Source organism: Monodelphis domestica, chromosome 3, assembly GCF_027887165.1.
Source record: "Monodelphis domestica isolate mMonDom1 chromosome 3, mMonDom1.pri, whole genome shotgun sequence".
NCBI lineage: Eukaryota > Metazoa > Chordata > Mammalia > Didelphimorphia > Didelphidae > Monodelphis > Monodelphis domestica.
The window spans coordinates 32,560,739-32,580,684 of record NC_077229.1 but is presented as its reverse complement, the minus strand read 5'-3'; the positions used below and the strand labels follow the sequence as shown (position 1 = coordinate 32,580,684).

Here is a 19,946-nt window from a genome sequence, read left to right as displayed (position 1 = left end):
TGGAGGACCTGGTTTTGAATCCTGCCTCTGCAACTTACTATCTTTGTGATGTTGGACAAGTCACCTGATATCTCTGGCTCCCAGTTCTCTCCTCTATAGAGTTAAGGAGTTATATGCAGCTTGAACCCTATGATCTAGTGAAGAGATGAGTCCTAATGACTTTCTGACTCTAAATCTATGATTACATAAGTTTTCTCTTTTGGCTTCCCCAGTTGAGATGCTCTGTCACAACCTGAGTCAGCCCTGCCTCCATCATGCCTTCCTCACAATGGGTTCATTTTATAGCTATTAGTATGAACACTGTTTTTCTATGTTGAAATATGCTTTGCAAATGGCGACTACACCATGGAAAAGAGGCTGGTGTACTCCCAAGGGCTGTGGCTGCAGCCCCTTTTCTTTTCTTAGCCTTAAAACCCAATGGGACTGCTTTCCCTCTTAAACTAATACCACTGAGTGATACTGCCTTATCTGACTTGGTTTCATCATGATACCCCTGAAACTCAAGGGGCTTATCTTTACAATTCTCCCCTCTTTGCCAAAATTATCTAAATTTCCTTAGATTAAATCCCATCCTCCCAGAACATCAGTTAGCTAATCAAATTTCCAATAATGTGACAATTGCTGAAGGCTTATTTATTGCTCTGAAGTATACATTTTCACAGGAACCTTCTGGAGACAATGATCCTTTGTTTAATCTATTGCCAACTTTAATGGAAGGAATTTTAGACATGGTGACTAACTTAAAGATGCAATCCCTGAACATCAGATTTGGAAGTGAACTCCAAGGTCATTTAGGCCAACTGGTACTTGAAAAAAGATCTCTTGCAAACTACAACTGACCAACTGCATTCCAGGTCATCCATCTCCAGTCATCCTGAATTTTGTGATTGGATTTTGATGACTCTGGACGGGCATGAGGCTGACAAGTTTATGCTGTTCTTCCTCAATTAAAACCAATTCACATGCAAGACAAGACATCAACCTTATAATGTCATCGGTCCTCTTCACAACGAAGGATGAACAACAATAGTGTTTTCTGTTACTCAATTCTGAATCAGAAGATTCGCTTGGACAGGTAGAGCCCCTCAGACCATTTTAGATCATACCTTGAGGACACCAGCTCGTCATATTACATATTGAGCTGGTTCTATGGAGTGATCTTTCCTTTTTTTCATTATATAAACCATTGGATCTTAAGTTTCAGAACAGGTAGGAACCTCAGAGACCATCTCATCTACTCAATTGAGAATTAGTGTGATGTCATTGATAAGAGTGCTGAGCTTAGAGTTCAAATCCTGCTTAGGGCACTCCCTAGATTTGTGACCCTGGCCAAGTCCCTTTGCTTTGCTGAACTTCATTTTCCTGATCTACAAAATGGGGATAATAATAGCACCCAGCTCACAGGGTTTTCACAACACTTAAATGAGGATACATGCTCTATAGATATCAATATTTATTCTTTATTCCATCTTTGATCTATAAATCATAGGATCATAATATCACAGACTTTATTTTTTTAAACTCTTACCTTCCATCTTGGAATCAATACTCTGTATTGGTTCCTAGGTAGAAGAATGGTAAGGGTTAGGCAATGGGGGTCAAGTGACTTGTCCAGGGTCACACAGCTAGGAAGTATCTGAGGCCAGATTTGAACCTAGGACCTCCCATCTCTAGGTCTGATTCTCAATCCACTGAGCCACCCCCAATATCATGGACTTTAAGCAGGAGGGAACCTTAGGAGTGATTTAGCCCAACCCCATCATTTTGCAAATGACATAGTAAATATAGGATCATAGATTTCCAGCTGGAAGGGGTCTCATTAGTGATCTTGCTCAATCCCTCATTTTATAGATGGAGAAAAAGGAGCTGCACAAAGGTGGGAGAGATTTGCTCAAGGTATCACAAATGGAGACTATTCACCAGATCTCCATTTAGAAGAGATCTTATTGGTCATCGCATCCAATCCCTTCATTTTATAGATGAGGAAAGATTGGATATACTTTCCCAAGATCACTCAGGAGGTAAAGATCAGAGGTGGTATTCAAACCCAAGACCTCTGATTAGAAGAGGAACACCTTTCCCTGGTTCATAGAATAAGTTGATTTCAGTCATCACCAAGCATAGTCCTTGAGTGGAAGGAGGTAAGGGCTACCCCTCCTTCCCACTCAGCCTTGAGTGATTCTCTTTAAGGATCCTGCCCTCCCTGACTTCCTCTTCCTTGGAAATTCATTCTTTATTACTCTAATTAGAAGCTAGGATGCTGACCCCATGTCCTTGAGCTTCAGGCTCTCTGTCTCTCCCCCTGATTAAGCTGAGCCTTATTACAAGGAGGGTCCTGGCACAGCTGGCAGTCTAGATTGATCTTGGAGACTGTTACAGAGTGTCCAGAGGTAGAAATTGAGGCCTCCAGGGACAACAAATGATCTGGAAAGGTCATCCCTTCACCTCTGGCAAGATTGGTCAACAACTTGTCTTGGAAAGATGGTTCTTTCTTTTGCTTAAATGTAAGATTCCACAGCTGCATCTATCTTCTGGTCTCCTCTGTTTCCCTATCTTTTCTATATTCCCCATAGCACTCAGATAGGGATTCAAAGAATCTATTGGGGGGTCAGCTGGGTGGCTCATTGGATTGAGATCCAGGCCCAAAGACAGGAGGTCCTGGGTTCAAATTTGGCCTCAGACACTTCTCATCTGTGTGACCCTGGACAAGTCACTTGATCCCCATTGCCTAGCCCTTACCACTCCTCTGTCTTGAAACCAATACAGAGTATTGATTCCAAGATGGAAGGGAAGGGTTTTTAAAAAAAGAGTCTATTGATGATTTAGTTCAGCTCAAACAATACTTATTGGTGATGCTTAGAAACTATTTAGTCCAAGACTTCTTGGGGAATTGAGGTCTGTGCCTAGATTTTGGAGGTGGGGTAGATTGTTTAGGAACTTGGGTGAGGAAAAAGAACCCAGTCTTTGTCTTCACTAATCTCACTGAAATTCAGCATTTCCTTCATTTATGAATGTAGGCAACAAAAACATTATTCTAAAGTCTATAGGCTTCAGCAGACAACCAAAGCAATGAGATCATCCCCACCCTCAAAGCATAAATATCTCTGATCTAGTCCAATCCCTCCATTATACAGATGAAGAAACTGAGGTTTACTCATCCAAGATAGCACTTGGGTAAGTGTTAAACCTAAAACCTTCCATAAGGGGTTAGTGGAAAATTCAGTGGCCTTGCAACTAATAGACCTGCCTAAGGCAGCATGATACAGTGGGATTATCAGTGGTTCTGTGGACATCTCACCTCTTTCCTTCTGTGTGACTTTGAGAAAATTTCTTAGCCTTCTCATCTATAACATGAAAGACTATTTGGCCTCTGGGTTCCCTCCAGCTCTGGATTTGACCCTATACACTAAATGAAGAAATCTGGAGACAGGGAAATCTGAGTTCAAATCCTGCCTGTTTGGATATTGGGTAAGTGACTTAAACTTGTTTGCGTTTGCATCTATAAAATGGAGTTAATAAGAACACCTTCCTCCCACGGTTGCAAGGAGGCAATGAAGTAATATATCTGTAAGGCAGTTTGTAAATTTTCAAGAGCCATATACATGCTACCTATTATTAGTAATAAAATCTTTGGCCATCACATGTCAGTGACATTGGGTAAATCACTAAATGTTCTAGGTCTCAGTTTTCTCATCTATAAAATGGAAAGGTTCAACTAAGAGGTCTCTAGGGTCTCTTCAGAGGCAGGTAGGTAACTCAGACCTGGAGTCAGGAGGATCTGAGTTCCAATTTGGTCTCAGGAACTTCCTAGCTGTGTGATCCTAGCCAAGTCCCTGTTGCCTCAGTTTCTTTATCTGTCAGATGAGCTGGAGAAGGAAATGGCAAAGCACTTCAGTATCTTTGACAAGAAAGCCCTGAGTAGGGTCACAAAGAGTCACTGAACAACAATAAAAAGGTCTCTTCTGGCTTGGATATTCATTCTGTGTTCTACCATTTAGTGTTGTGCTCCATGCAGTTCTAAGTCTGGCATTACCCTGTGTGTGTGTGTGAAATTTGTGAACCCTGATAAATAGGAGTCTATCATTGTAGGATGGGATGGGAAACACAGAGAACTCCCCACTGGAGGCCTCCCAGATTATTCCAACAAGGGACTGGTTTGGCTTTGGGAGGCTGGAATTCTAGGGATGTCATGACCCACCACTATGGCAAATCATAAGTTCTTTTTCTGAGGAATAACTAAGACTAAGGCACAAATTTTAAGTGTTTGAGGCTGAATTTGAACTCAAATCTTCCTGACTCCAGGTCTAGAGTTCTATTTGCAGTACTACCTAACTGCCTGAATCCTAGGTCTGGAAGAGACTTCACAGGCCATCTAATCCAACCCCCTCATTTTAGAGATGAATAGGTTTGGGAGGGAAGTTGAATTACTGGTCCAAGGTCACCTAGGTTGCAACCATTATAAATGGGATTTGAAACCAGAGCCACAGACTCCCAATCCACTGGACCACAGCATCTCAGCGTTCAAGTACCCCTCTGGCCCTCCTCAGACCTCTGACACCACTCCGCTAGCCTTGGTACTGAGCTTTGGTTCTCATCTGCCTCCCATCATCTGTGTATCTTCATTTTGTCTCCCCTGCGGAGCTCGGTGGGAGCAGAGATCTTTCCTTGTGTCACTTGGTATCCCTCAGGGTGGCTGAGCACAGCTTTGGCCATGCACCTAGTAGGTACTCAGTAAATATTGCTGGGATAACTGAAAGAATAATCCTCTGGAGCCAATTTTCCAGCTGGGTAGCAACCAGAGCCTGAGGCAATAATGAAGATGCATTAGCTTCCCTGAGAAGGAGCCATTAGCACAGCTATTGTCACTGTTTTTATGCAGCCAGCAATGGGGCCAAAATCGAAGGAGATTTTCTTTCCCCGGCAATCATGGGTGACGTCAGTGCCTTAAATAAGCTGTTCCCAGCTTGCTACTCTGACCTACATGTGAGCACGGAGGGCCAGCCTGGAAGGTGGGAGGAGGAGGAGGTGAGATGGGTGGAAGAAGAGGCGGCAATATCCCGGGGTGGGTGCGGAGATGGAAAGGGTGACATCTGCAGCTTGCCTTCGCCATGCACTAGCTGGGGGATCCTAGGGATGCCAGTTCACTTTTCCTAGCCTCTACAAAATGGGGGTCCTAATGAATCAATCAGGCAATCAACCAAAGAGGACTTAGTGCCTACTATGTGCTTAGGTTACAAAGGCAAAAAGGACCCCAGGGAGCTCATGGGAGAAAATAATGGTACCTTCATTTATTTACATGAATCTTATTTGGAAGAAGTAACAGTAGTTCAATCTGATTGAATAAACAGCCATTAAGCGCCTACTATGTACCAGGCACTGTGCTAAGTGTTGAGGGTACAAAAAAAGGCAAAAGACTGACCTCAGACACTTCCCAGCTGGGTGACCCTGGTCAAGTCACTTGATCCCCATTGCCCAGCCCTTACCACTCTTCTGCTTTGGAACCAATACACAGTATTGATTCTAGTATGGAAGGTAAGGGTTAAAAAAAAGGCAAAAGACAACAATAAAAAACAACAATTAGCATTCATATAATGCCTACTTTTGGCACTGTGCCAAGCACTTTACAAATATTTTCTCATTGGATCATCACAACAGCGCCAGGATTTTATTTCCTTTTTACAGTTGAGGAAAATGAGGCAGACAGAGGTGTCATAGCTATTTGTCTGATGCTGGATTTGGGATTAATTAAATAGACCTGGGCTGGAATTTGGACTGACTCTGTGTGACCTTGTCCCTTCAGTGAATGGAGCCTCAGTTTCCTTATTTGTTTAATGGATAAAATGCCCATAGTGCCTAACCCCAAAGACTTGTTATGAAACTCACTTTCTTCCTCCCCCATCTCTCTCTCTCTCTCTCTCTCTCTCTCTCTCTCTCTCTCTCTCTCTCTCTCTCTCTGACTCTCTCTGTCTCTCTCTGTCTCTCTCTGACTCTCTCTCTCTCTCTCTCTCTCTCTCTCTCTCTTTCTCTCTCTGTCTGTCTCTCTCTGACTCTCTCTGTCTCTCTCTGACTCTCTCTCTCTCTGACTCTCTCTCTCTATCTCTGTCTCTCTGACTCTTTCTGTCTCTCACTCTTTTTCTCTTTCTCTCTGTCTTTATGTCTCTCACTCTTTCTGTCTCTGTCTATATATATTTATAGACAAATACATACATATGTAAATAGACACACTTATATGTACCTTGTATATATAAGCATTCATAATTATACGTGTTCAAACACACCTCTACATATACATGTACACATATACAAAACCTATAGCAAGTAAACATAAATAAATACAAAGTAATTAAGGAGGGAAGCCACTAGGAACTGGGGAAAGGAAGGGCATTTTCCTGTGTTCTGGGCACAAGCTCATGGGCCTAGGGGCTGCCATCTGCCACTCAGCTGGCTCGATGGGAAGCTCCCATCCTATTCTTTGTTTCTCTGGAAGGTGCCAAGAGTGAATGGCTCTGTTCCTGGTATATGTTTATGCCTCTGCAAAGGTATACATGTATGTATGTGTATGTATATGGCGTGTGTCTGTCTATGTATACACATGTGCTTGTATCTCTCACAGAACACAAGTTTCTAGAGAGAGTTGGTCTTGTTTCATTCTTCATCTTAGTATCCTCGGTGCCTGACACATAGTAGGAGATTAATACATTTTTGTTTGATCGATTGATTGGCCAGGATGGTTTTGGTTCATCTCTGGGAGCTGGCTCCTCATTAGCTCAGCCTTAACTGCCTTGTGATTTGTTTGTCCCAAAGAGATCACTCCATTTACAGGCAAGTTTTAGGTTTGGGTGTTTGGGGTGCTCTTTGGTGACTTGTTGAATCTCCTAGTCCCCATCTCTTCCTTCTCACTTCCTCTGAGTTAGGAGGACCTCGAGACTCCTACCTCAGAGGTGTGAGGCAGACAGAAGAGTCTGGTTGGTTAGTCATACTTGAGGAGGACCAAAATGGCACCATTATGTTGGGATCAATGAACAGTGTGCCCGATGTGAGAATGGAAGGTTCTACCACAGGTCAGGACAAATAGCCTGTGTGATCCTTTGGGATGGGGATGACTTTAAATTTGAACATCTCTTGTTTCTGCTGCAATTCTGCTTTGCTTGAAGAGCACAGGACCTTCTCTGATGACGGCATGCCATGTTGCCATGCTGGATGGTCCTGTGCTAATGTCTCCCATGACTTAGAACCGATGCCAAAGTTCTTCAGAGAGACCTTGAGAGCCAGTGTCCTTGTCTCTCTTCTGACTTCCATATGAGCACTTGCCCTGAATGAATTCTCTGTAAAATAGCCTTTTAGGCAAATGTACATTTGGAAGTCACAGAGGAAGCAAGAGAGAAGAAACAAGAGGCTCATATGAAGCTAGAAAGGACACGAAAATCCATCAAATTCAATTACCCTCATTTTATAGCAGTAGGAACTGAGAGGCCCAAAGGGAGCAGGTGACTTATTTAAGCTCCTATATGCGGCAAGTAGCATAAACAGGATTTGGATCCAGTTCCTTGGATTCCAACTACAATAATGTTCCTCATAAAACTGTGGCTGTGATAAAAAGAGATGCTAAGCAGCAGTGACATCCTTTAACCTGTAGAGAGACTTGGGCTTCCTTTTTCTCCCTGCTACCATTAACCAGCATTCATTTATTCATCCAGAAAGGTCTTGGTGGCATGGTCACCAAATTTACAACTGACACAAACCTAAATGACAAGGTTTGGATTCCAAATAATATGGATAGACCAGAACCTTGAGCTAAATCAAATAGAGGAATTTAAGGACAAACATATTCTTATACTTGGGTTAAAAAAGAAACCAGCTTTACAAGTACAAGAAGGGGAAGGTATGGCCAGACAATGGTTTGTTAGAAAAAGATCTGAGGGTCTTAGAGGTCTCAAAGCTCAATAGGAGTGAATATTGTGATATGGCAGCTAAGAATGTTAATAGGAATGTAGGTCATGTTGAGAGGCATTGTTTTCAGGAATAAGGACCTAGTAGAGGGACTGCACTCTCCTCTGGTCAGACCCCATCTGTGGTACTGTGTGTAGCTCAGGTGCCATATTTTGGGAAGAGTGTTGTGAGCCAGAAAATATCCAGAGAAAGAAGAGGATAACCATGATAAAAGCCCTCAAGATGGTGCCATAGACATGTCCATTGTCCATCAAAGGACAACAAAGATGGTGGAAAGACTCAAGATCATATCATCAGTTGAAGGAAACAGAATATTTATTCTGAAGTAGGTTCAGGGAAGACATTACATATTTGCAATGCTATCATATGACAATGTTGTCCTTGTTCTTCTTGGTTCCAGAGGGCAAAAGTGGATAGAGCACCAAGCCTGAAGTCAGGAAGACTCATCTTCCTAAGTTCAAATATAGCCTCGGATAGAGAGAAGGCATTAGCATTAATAATAATAATAATAATAATAATAATGATAGCCACAATTTGTATAACGTCTACCTTGTGCCAGGTGCTGTGCTAAGATCAAAAGTTTTTGTTGTTTTTTTTTTAAGAAAATGATGTCACCTCCTTGGATTTGTTTTCTTCCTTTGTGAGGTGAGGGGGTTGGACTGGATGGAACCTCTACGTTCTCTTCCAGCTCTGTCTGGGATCCACCAAATGCTATTATCTCTCTAAGTGTTCAGTGACATATTACCTTATGCATAGTATGAATGAATGAATGAATGAATATATGAATGAATGAATGAATGAGCATGTATCAAGCTAAATGGTATAGTTGTTAGAGCACTGGGTTTGAAATCAGAAAGATTCATCTTTATGAGTTCAATTCTAGTCTCAGATACTTACTAGTTGTGTGAGCCTGAGCAAGTTGCTTAACCCTTTTTTGCCTCAGTTTCCTCATCTGTAAAGTAAGCTGGAGAAGGAAATGGCAAACCACATTGGTATCTTTATCAAGAAAACCACAAACATATGGGGTTATGAAGAGACAGAGATGACTGAAAACAACTGAACACACCAGCATCTATGCTCCAAGGAATGAGGAACATCCTTCTAGATCCAGTTCAGAGGTAGCTTGGATGAGAACTCCTGTTGAGTCTACATTTAGATGTGAATTTGATGGAATGAATGCCACTGAAAAGTCTGAAGCTACTTTGCCACAGAGCCTGAGGTGGTATAGAGGGGAGTTTATAGTCATAGTATTGGGGGAGTTATTTGTAATTTTGCTTTTGCTTTATTTTTGAAACAAATATCTCTTCCTGAAAGTTGGCTAAATGGAATGAGGATTAGTCACTGGTAAAAACAGCAGGGAGAACATGTCCTGAATGGGTAGAGAAGACATCCCCATGCCTCTAGACAGACTCCTAGAGGTAGTCAGCCTTGAAAATAAGTACAGAGTGATTTGCTATCACGCCCTTTACAATCTATCTCAAAACAGTCCTTCTAGGCTTTGACCCATGGCTTTCTTTCATTTCCTCTGCATTGTAAGAAAGAACCAAAAACCAAAACAACAAACCAACAAAGAAGAACTGGCCCAATTGCCTAGCATTCTATTACCCAACTCCATGTTTCTAGAAAACCGCTCTTCATGCCTAGAAGGCAATCCCTTTTCCTACAAGACTTCTCTCAAAAGCCATCTCCTATAGGAAGCCTTTCCTGATCTCCTTAGATGTTCTTCTCTTTCTCCTCCTTAAATTACCATGTATATACTTCTCTGATCCAGAGGCTAAGTGGATTGAGCTAAGAAAAACTGGGATTATATTCTCCCTTTGAAACATACTGCTTATGAGACCTTGGCAAAGTCACTTAACTTCTAATGTAGTCCAGACAATTCTTTAGGACAATAAACTGTAGTGAAGGTGATGGTCTACATAGGTAGTGAGAAATTCTTTAATAGAACTTTGATATACTGATGAAACCTGGGTATCGATCCAAGATTTTCTGATCACATATCGTGTCTCCTAAGAAACAGAATGTAAGCTTCTTGAGGAAGGGACTCTTGATTAGTTGATATTAATAATTATCAATGTTATGTTATTAATATATAATGATCAATGTAATATCATTAATATTGATAGAGTTATGATTGATGTTTTTATGATTGATTGATGATGATATATGATTGATTTATGATATGATTGATTATTTTTATGATAATGAATGGCTATACTGCTCTACTACTGCTATTATTATTACCACCAACACCAACACTACTGTTACTACTACTACTATCCCAGAACTTTGGGCACATAGGGATAGAGACAGGGGCTACCCTGTAATTTCATTGTAACAGATTGTTCTTCTTCTACCAAGGAAGTTCAGAACCTTGTTTATAGTCTGGAGTATTTTTGTTTAATTGTTTTAGTTATAGAAAAGGAATTTATTTGGATATTTGGAAGAGGGGGAAACTGGAAGAAGGCTCCTTCTTTAGTTATAGCATATAGTCTGTTATTTAACCCATTGATATTAAGTATTCCAAGATTCCAAGACAGAAGAACAGTAAGGGCTAGGCAACTGGGGCTAAATGATCTACTCAGGGTCATACACCTTAGAAGTATCTGAAGCTAGATTTGAACCCAGAACCTCCCATCTTCAGACCTGACTATCTACTAAGTCACCCTACTATATAGTCTTAAAAGGAGGAGGGAGGGAAGAAGCATAAATTAAAGACTTCCTATATGCTAGGCACTTTGCTAAGAGTTTTACAAAGAAGCATCTGATTTGATTTGCTTAGAACACAGAAGTTAAATGACTTGCCCAAGGTCACAAAGTCACTTCTTATCTGAGGCTGGACTTGAACAAAGATCTTCCTGGATCAGAGGCAGCCAATTCCCAATCCACTTTCATGGGTTGCCTCTCATGTATACATAGAGGGTCCTTAATAAATGCTCATGAGATTGGCCCAAGTGCAACTGATCTTAAAGATGGCACCAACTCACCAACTTGTTAAAAACTGAGGGCCAGAGGGACAATTGGCCAAAGTCACAGAGGAGAGAAGGACTTTGAGCTCATTGATGGGAATTTGCTTCCTCAGCCATGTAGGGAAGGGGGTTAGTCAGAGAGTGGGGAGACACAATGTTCCCGGGCCTTTGTGAATGCATGGAGCTAATTCTGACTCTGGCTGGCCTGGGCACTGGCCCAGCTCTGTGATATATGATAGATACATAAGTAAGCGCAGACAGGCCTTCACAGTTGATCAATGGCAGTAGATCAGTGGGCTAAGAATTAAGATCCCCAATCGATGAACCAAGGAATAATTAATCATGCCTCTGTTTGGCTGGCCCACTCTCAGTCTGATGGTGGTCTCTCCCATTAGAAATAATTACACACAGTCAGGCCAAAGCCAGAATCTGGACCATTCGGTGGGGACAAATGACATCATGATGCTCCAGCAGAGCGCTCGTTACGAACCATCAATCACGCCAGCAGATGTTGAGACACAGAGAGTCCAACAAAGGGAAAGCCGGATATGAGCCCAAGGTGTCATTAGCAATGACAAAAGCAGTGTGTGTGTGTGTGTGTGTGTGTGTGAGAGAGAGAGAGAGAGAGAGAGAGAGAGAGAGAGAGAGAGAGAGAGAGAGAGAGAGAGAGAGAGAGAGAGAGAGAGAGAGAGAGAGAGAGAGAGAGAGAGAGAGAGAGGGAGAGAGAGAGAGGGAGAGGGAGAGGGAAGGAGAGGAAAAAAGGGAGGGAGGGAAAGAGAGGGAGAGAGGGAGAGGGAGAGAGAGAGAAGGAGGGGGCAAGAAAGAGAGGGAGAGAGAAAAAGAGGAAGAGAGAGGGAGAGAGAAAAAAGTGAGAGAGGAAGAGAGAGGGGAGAGAGAGAAGGGAAAGAGAGAGAGAAGAAAGAGAGAGATAAACAGACACAGAAAGAAGGACAGAGACAGAGAGAGGGGGCAAGAGAAGGAGAGAGACAGAGAGAGAGAGACAGAGACAGAGAAAGAGTGAAAGAGAGAGAAAGAGAGGGAGAGAAAGAGAGACAGAGACAGAGACAGAGAGAGACAGAGAGAGAGAGACAGAGAGAGAGAGAATTCTAATGAAGAAGAAATCAGAAAAGAATGAAAAGGCAATTCTGCGGCCTCCAAGATGGTTAATTTTCTTGGGGGAGCCAAAGGCAATCTATGGCCAATTATGCCTAAATGAGTCACATTATAACTAGGTTTTCTGGGCTCACAATCGTCTTCCCAGTCATTAAGTAGCCAGTCCTTGAAATAGCTCCTGAGGCACAGCCGAGATATCACCTCCAATTTCCTACATGGGAATCTAAAGTGTAAAGACAGTACATATCTGCAATTTGGGTCTAATCCCAGAATTTATGCCTTCTAGAATCATAGGTTTTTAGAGTTGGAGGGAATTTCAAAGGCCATCAAGGTCTAATCATGACTTGAATTAGAAACTTCACTAGTATATATCTGTCTCAGTCATCACTAAGAATTCTGAAGTCTCCATCAAAACTTGGAAGAGGTTGGTATTGGGGAAGGGGAAGCTATATCTCCATTGCCTAGCAAAGTAGGTACTTCATAAATGTTTGTTGATTTTTATGGTGCAGTGGATAGAGATTTGGGCCTTGAGTCAGGAAGACATGAGTTTGAATCCTGTTCAAATACTTACTAGCTGTATGACCCTGGGCAAGTCACTTTACTTGTTTGCCTCAGTTGCCTCTTCTGTAAAATAAGTGTGAGAGAAAGAAATGGCAAGCTAGCTGTGTGACCTGGGGCTAATCACTTCACTTCATTTGCCTCAGTTTCCTCTTCTGTAAATGAGCAGGAGAAAGAAATGGCAATATCTGCCAATAAATCCCCAAATGAGGACATGAAAAGTCAGACACAGCTGAAATAACAAAATATCAGGGGAGCAGAGCAGGACCAGACTAGGAAGGAACTTGCCTGGAGTTTTTATCTATTTTGAATAATTTTATATCTAAGCAGCTAGGTTATCTCAGTGGATAAAGTGACCAGCCTGGAATCAGGAAGATCTGAGTTTAATTCTGGTCTTAGACCCTTACTAGCTAAATGACTTGGGGCAAATCATTTAACTTCTACTTGCCTCAGTTTCCTCATCTGTAAAATGAAAGTGTTGGTCCATTTTGGTTCTAAATTTAGGACACTTTGACCCCTCTAATTTGGAGATTAAGTGGAACACTCATGTTTCAAGGTAATTGTGATAGAAGAGAAGACCCTTCATAGGGAGCCTAGTTTGTGTTTCCCCAAATACAGCCAGCCACTTTCAGCTCTTACCCCATGTGCTCAGGCCAAGATGGAAAGGGGGAAAGCTCTGGCAGTCGTCCTCTTCTTTGTCCCTGAGATTCCCAGAGAACACATGTCAGGTCGCCTTGCCTGATGAGAAAGATTGGCAGTAGTTGGTCATGGCCCATTTGGTCTAGGGAGTGGGGAAGGTTGATATCTATGGGGAAGATGGAAGCAGTGGTGCTTGGCAGTACAGGGAAAGCAGTAACTGGGAAGATGAATTCTTTGGTTGTGTTCCAAGCTCTTCTGTATTCTAGACTCTTTGGAGTCCCCTCTAGGTTGCCATAGCAACTCTCCTCTCCCCTTCCCCCGATGGGGGTATCTTGAGAAGATTTCTGATCCTGAACATTCTGAAGCTATTCTGAGGTACTAGAGTCAGAGAACCTGGACTAAAATCTCAGCTCTGCCCCTTATTTATTACCTGTGTGATCTTGGACCACCCACTTCTCTTTGCACCTCAGGCGCCCCATTGGTGCAACGAGTTCATCTCTCTTGTATCCCTTCCAGCTTTTAGTCTGCTTAAGTCATGATTGTGAATCCCGAGCCTTAGCAAAGGAGGATTTCATCACAGGGATGGCTTTTGCGCTTTAGATGGCTCCCCTCCTGGGCCTCTCCATTTGGAAAAGTTTGGCGACAAAGGCCAAATGGGCTGCAGATTTTGGAGCAGACTCTTTAGAGAGATCGTTGGGAATAGAGATGTGAATCACTCTTGGAGAATTTCAGTTGGCTTAAGCTTTGTCTTCAAAAAGCTTTCTAATGAGACGTGTGCGTTCCCAAGACTTTTTGGAAATTGGCTTCTAGAACAGAGGAGAGGAGGAGAAAATGGCATGAAGGGGACTCTGGGCAGAAGTTTTAGGGTTCAGCAGCAGGAAACATTCTACACATTAGAAGAGGGACTTTTGCTGGCTAGGACATTTTGATTTTCCAATGACATTAGCTGAATTGTCTGTACCTACAGGTTTGGGTGCCCTTCTAAAGTTTGGCACCTGGGACAAGGCTATATGTGTGTTACTTTAGTTCTAGCTCTGTCTAGCTTCTGCTTGAAGGCTTACACCAAAGGGGGGGAACCCGTTACTTTTCTTTTTTTTTTTCATCTTTACCTTCTGCCTTAGAAGCAATACTAAGTATAGGTTCCAAGGCAGAAGAGTGGTAAGGGCTAGGCAACTGGTTTTAAGTGATTTGCCCAGGGTCACACAGCTGGGAAGGGTCTGAGGCCAGATTTGGGAACCCACTACTTTTCTTTCATTTATTCATTCATTTATTCTTTCTTCCTTTCTTCCCTCCTTCCTTGATTCCCTTCTTTCCCTTCTTTCCCTCCTTCCCTGATTCCCTTCTTTACCTTCTCTTCCTTCCTTCCTTCCTTCCTTCCTTCCTTCCTTCCTTCCTTCCTTCCTTCCTTCCTTCCTTCCTTCCTTCCTTCCTTCCTTCCTTCCTTCCTTCCTTCCTTCCTTCCTTCCTTCCTTCCTTCCTTCCTTCCTCCTTCCCTCCTTTCCTTCCTTCCTTCCTTCCTCCCTCCTTTCCTTCCTTCCTTCCTTCCTCCCTCCCTCCCTTCCTTCCTTACCTTCCATCTTAGAATCAATACTGTGAATTGGTTCCAAGGCAGAAGAACAGTAAGGGTTAGACAGTGAGTGTTAAATGACTTCCTCAGGGTCACATGCAGCTGGGGAGTATCTGAGGCCAGATTTGAACATAGAAACCTCCTGTCTCTAGTTCTGACTCTCAACCCACTGAGCCACCCCACTTCCCCTGAACCCACTACTTTTCAAGGTGAGTCATTTCATATTTGAGCAGGGAACAGAAAAGAAGATTAATCTGACTGGAGTAAAGACTTAGTGAGGGAGGACCCTGTAAAGGTCTGGGGTCAGATGGAGACATTTCTTTGTATCTTATCCTAGAGGCAACAGGGAGGCAGTGAAATTTCTTGAGGGATGGAGTTCTATGATGTATCTGGGCTTTCTTGGTAGCTGTGTGGAGGCTTCATTAGAGAGGAAAGAAAGTGAAAGCCAGGACACCAGCCTGGATGCCACTGAAGTTGCCCAGGCAAGACATACCAAAGGTCCCAACAAGGGCAGTCACATTATAAGTCGAGAGAGGGGCCACTGTTAGCGATACTGAGGAGGGAAATGCTGGGGAAGCAAGTGAGAACAAAGAATGAAGAGTGATTCCTGGAGTGGGACCTCCAGGGCCTGGAAGAGTGCTGGTGTCAGGGCAAATTTTTTGGTTTAATCATCATAACTGACATTTGCATGGAGAGAGAATATGGTAGATTGAATAAAATGAACTACTGACTCCTTGAACTTGCAATCCTGCCTCTGATCCTTGGAAGCTCTATGACTCCAAGGGAGATATTCTCTGTGCTCACTAAGACCATCTGCTAAGATGCAGATGAGTCATGATCTGCAAAAGAGAAAGCAATCCTTCACACTAGATCATTCTTGATGGATATTTTTACACAGTATTTTATGATTATAAAGCACATTTGTACATGAAACCCACTATTTTGGAAAGCGGAGATCACTCTCAAATTAAAGATAAATCTCAGGGGGAAGCTGGGTGGCTCAGTGGATAGAGAGAGACAGCCCTAGAGACAGGTTCAAATCTGTGCTCAGACACTTCCTAGCTGTGTGACCCTGGGCAAGTCACTTAGCCCCCATTGTCTAGCCCTTACCTCTCTTCTGCCTTGGAACAAATACACAGTACTGATCCTAAGATGGAAGGGAAGGGTTAAAAAAAAACAAAAGATAAATCTGAGACTCAGAAAGGTTAAGAGCTTTATTTAGTGTCACACAGATAATAACTGGTAAAACCTTCATCTTAAATCTTCTCACTCAGTATTCTTCCCAAATAATAATATTTATATAGTGCTTTAAGGTGTGCTAATTGCTTTTATAATTATTTCATTGGGTTGTCACAATGCCCATTTTACATATGAAGAAAATGAGGCAGGCAGAAATGACATGACTTCCCTAAGATCATAGAACTAGTAAGTATCTAGGACTAGATTTGAATTCAGATCTTCCTGACTCTAATTTTAGCGTTCTCTCTAATATACTACCTACCTTACTCTTACTTACTATATACTACGTAGCTCTCTTGCCTTTAATCAGATAATACCTATAATCTATATACGATATATAAATAATATCCTGCCCTAAATTAAATAATCATTTTTTTCCTTTTAGGGCTTGACAGTGTTGTTTAATGGAAAGATCACTTATTTTAGAGTCAGAAGATCTGAATTTAGATCTTAGTTTTTCCGTTTTCTGATTGTGTGACCTTAAGTTAAGCCTCAGTTTTCTTACTTATAATATTAATAGAATAAGTTAATAGAATGTTATAAGAATAGAATATTAAGAAGTTAATATAACATTATGATAATGTCCATATAACTTAATATATTTTAATATGAATATTATAAGTTAATATGACATTATCATAATATATCAATATAAGTTAATAGAATAGTAATATTATAAGTTAATATATGATAATATAATAGCAGCATAACATGTTGATAAATTATATTATAGTAATATTATAAGTTAATAGAAGATTAATATTATTAGTTAACATGATAATAATATAACATCAATATGAGTTAATATGACATAATATAATATTAATCTTATAAGTTAATTAATATGATAATCTAATATAACTATCACAAGTTAATGTAATATTATATTATTAATATTATAAGTTGTTATAATATTACAATGATATTAATACTAAAGCTAATTTTTATGTAATGCTTTAATGCTTATGAAGCATTTCACATGAGCTATCTCATTTAGTCCTTAAAACAGTCTGGTGAGGTAGGTGATATTACTATCCCCATTTTATAAACGGATAAACTAAACTTGAAAAAGTTAAATGATTTGCCAGTCATATGTAATTATTGTAATTGCATATTATATAGAATTATATATAATATAATAAAACATAAAAATTAAATTATGAATTATAGCAAATATTATATAGTATAATATAGCATATATTATGATAATCATATATCATATAATTGTTATGTGTAATATAAATAAGAAATACAAAATATACTTATAAATATTATATAGTATAATAATATATAATATATTTTATTCTATATATTAAGACTCATAGCTAGTAAATGTCCAAGGATAGATTTGAACTCAGGTCCCTAATTATAGTGAAAAGGTTCAATTAAGGAAAGAGAGCTAGGTGACCCAGTGGATATAGTTTGGGTCCCAAATTCAAATTGTTTTCCCTAACTCTTTTCAGACAATGGAATCATAGATTTAGGAGAGGAAGGGAACTTAGAGGCTATGTACGTCCAATACTTCCTTTTATAGTTGCTGTAAAAGCCTCCTACAGGGAATGGGGTCTTGGAGGTGGGACAGTATCGGCGAAATGATGGATGGGACACAGCTTTCACATTCAACCTGCAGCACAGCTCTCACAGAATAAACTGCTCCACATTGGCTGAAGCCTGACTTTATTTTATACCCTCATGATCACACATCTACTTGGCACACAGTTTCATTCTCAACATACATGTTTCCATGGAACCTAACAACAGACAGGAAGCCTAGAAAGATAGTCAATGAAACATTGTTGCTAAGGGCAGGATCAGTGGGTAGAATCAACATGACCCAGATATAGGTTAGGGAATTCAGAGCACAGATTTGCTAGAAGTTTTTATGCCTAGAAAAGAAGGTCCTATTGAAGTGGGTGTATAAGAATCCTTATGTTTAATTTTATAAGTGGAATCTCCTGGTAATATCCTGGGAGTAGTACAGAGTGGGGCATCTGTATTAACCCTGCAAGCATGTTGCTCTCATCTATTTTTCCTGGGACTAAGTAAGAATAATAATCATAATAATATTCAATAATAAGGGGATGTTAATAATGAAATTCACTTGGGGGGGGTTCAATGGGTGTTTTCATCCTTCCTGGGGGCTGCTTTGCAGTCCCCAGTTTCCACATGGACTGTGTCAAACAACATGGTCTTTGATGGCTCCTGGCACTTCCTTTTACAGTTTTGGAAACAAAGGCTTTGGGAGTTAGCCAAGGTCACACAGGTTGTATAGTATGTGTTCATAAATTCATAGGTTTAGAACCGATAAGCACCTCAGAGGTCACCTGGCTCAACCCTATCATTTTACAGTTGAGGAAGAAGGGAAGTGCCTTTCCAAACACTGGTAGCAAATATTAGAACCATTTCTTCCTCCGATCCAAAATGGGCTGTTTTTCAACGTCCTTGGGGTGCCTCTCCATCTTACACCGTGTATAGAATAGATTGCAAGGCTGGCTGACTGTGGGTTGTTTTTCCCCTTTTGACTGTCAAAACAGTTGAGCTCTGAAGGAATGATTGGATCAGCTCCAGGTTGATTTCATTGGATCATTAGGACATCCCACGTAATCAGACCCACCGTTGGTTCTCTGGTCAATTTTATCGTCTTAACAACCAACTCTGCTTAGTTAGTTGAACAGCAATTCGATCTGTAACCGGTTGAATCCACATCCCATATAGACATAACCCCTTTCTCTCTCTTTCCCTCTCTCCCTCATTAACTCTATGTCTATTTTCAGATCTCAGCGAAAATCACAGCTGTTCTCCCTCCTTGTCATGCCAAGCTGGTTGTCTAGCCATCTCCTGCTATTGTGTTGTTGGTTTGTTGTTTTTTTTTTATTCTTGACTCTTATTTAACTCCAAGAAGTGCTTTCTGAATCTTTAGTCCTAATAGCAAAGATGAAGCCCACAAAGGGAAACAGAGTTGGCCCTATTAAATGACTGCTTCGGGGCCCTCTTTGCGTTCTTGTTGTTGTTCGCAGATATACTTTGTGCTTATGGAAATAGGAATGATCTAACCTGTAAGTGTGAGGCAAGCTTTTGAGTATAATATGATCTGGATGTTTTTTAGGAGGAAGACAAGGGGTAAGCAGAATCACAGGACCTGGGTTCAAATCCTGTCTCTAGGGAGCCACTGGAGTTTATTGGGTTTTATTAGAGTTTATTGAAGGGTTACCTCTGTGATTTACCCTCTTTGAGCCTTGATTTCATCCTGTGTAAGATGTAAGAGTTGTATGCCATGCCTTTTTTTCTTTCTTACATTTTATTTTTATTTCATTTTTACTTTCTCATTTTGTTGCATATTTTTGTCTGGCTTTTTGCAGCCCCATTTAGGGTTTTCTTGGCAAGATACTAGAAGGATATGCCCTTTTCTTCTCCAGCTCATTTTACAGATAAAGAAACTGAGGCAAACAGTAACTTGCCCAGGGTCACACAGCTAGTAAGTGGCTGAGGCTAAATTTTAACTCATGAAGATGAGTCTTCTTGACTCCAGGGCTAGAGCTCTATCTACTGCAATAACTAGCTGCCCTTTATGGGGGTATGCTAGCAAAACAAAACAAAACAAAACAAAACACACAAAAAAACACCTGACCTGGGGTCAGAAGGCATGGGTTCAAACCCAGCCTCTTTCACTGATAATTTTTATTACCTTAGGAATAATATGTCTTGATTTCCTTATGTGTAAAATGAGGATATTGGACAAAATGGCCTCTAAGATCCTTTCCAACTCTGAAGTGACTTACCCAGGATGCCATAGCTAGTTTGTCCATTTCCTTCTCCAGCTCATTTTACAGATGAAGAAACTGAGGTAAGCAGGGGGTAAAGTGACTTACCCAGGGTCACTCAGCTAGCTTGACATTTCCTTCTCTAGCTCA

General features: G+C 41.1%; 1 long non-coding RNA gene across 1 annotated transcript in view; it reads right to left on the bottom strand.

Moving 5' to 3' along the window:
- LOC103104671 (uncharacterized) overlaps nt 1-13,518 on the bottom strand; it is a 127,928-nt gene extending 114,410 nt beyond the window's left edge. The window contains exon 1 of the long non-coding RNA XR_466090.3: nt 13,230-13,518. This is a non-coding gene — a long non-coding RNA (uncharacterized LOC103104671). The remainder of the gene's footprint in view (nt 1-13,229) is intronic.
- Nucleotides 13,519-19,946: the final 6,428 nt, after the last annotated feature.